Source organism: Nerophis ophidion, linkage group LG12, assembly GCF_033978795.1.
Source record: "Nerophis ophidion isolate RoL-2023_Sa linkage group LG12, RoL_Noph_v1.0, whole genome shotgun sequence".
NCBI lineage: Eukaryota > Metazoa > Chordata > Actinopteri > Syngnathiformes > Syngnathidae > Nerophis > Nerophis ophidion.
In genome coordinates this window covers 49,222,417-49,223,367 of record NC_084622.1, presented here as the reverse complement: position 1 = coordinate 49,223,367, position 951 = coordinate 49,222,417, and positions in this window count along the sequence as shown.

The following is a 951-nucleotide window of genomic DNA, read 5'->3' as shown; positions in this document are numbered from 1 at the left end:
CGAGCAGTGCCCAACTGGTCCAAGAGATCGTCGACTCAAGGCATTGGATTGGCGTCAAAATGTGACACATCGTTTACCTTGAGGTAGTCCACACAGAACCGTACAGACCCATCTTTCTTCCCTACCAGAACTATGGGACTGCACCATGCACTGTGACTCTTCTATCACTCCCAATTCCAGCATGGCTTTTAATTCTTCCCGAACTACTTTGCGCATGTGTTCGGGCAGCCTATAGTGCCGAGACCTCACCGTCACGCCTGGGCTGGTCTCTATGTGATGCAGGGTGAGGGTCGTGCGACATGGCAGGGGGGAGAACACGTCAGCAAAATGCTGCTGCAATTTGGCCACGTCTGCTTTCTGTAACAGCGTAAGATGATTATCACAGCGGAGAGGAAAGGGCCGGGGGGGGAACTTCAGGACCCAGCTCCGCGCCCTCCGCTATTGCCATCACCATGGAGACAGGCTCCGCCTCCCTCCAACATTTTACTACGTTGAGGTGGTATTTTTGGGTTGTCCCCCCGGTCAGACCGCTTGATTTAGTAATCCACGTCACCTACTTGTCATGTGACCACAAAGGGGCCTTGCCACTTGGTCAGTAATTTGGAGCGGGATGTTGGGAGTAATACAATTACTTTTTCTCCTGGTGAAAATTGTCTGAGTTGCGCCCCCTTGTTATACGTTCTTGGGCTTGGAGCAAATTCTCACGTGACAAGTGTACCAATGTGTGGAGTTTTGCTTTATCGTATTGAATTTTTTTTTTACTGGGGCTTGGACCTTCCTCCCAGCTTACTTTAATTAGGTCCAGCACACCGCGCGGTTTCTTTCCAGAAAAATGGGGGAAACCCCGTGGAGGCCTGAGGAACCTCCCGCACTGCAAATAAAAGGAGGTCCATTTATTTATGTGAATTTGGTTTGTCCTTGTGTACAAACTTCTGGATGATGGATGTCAAG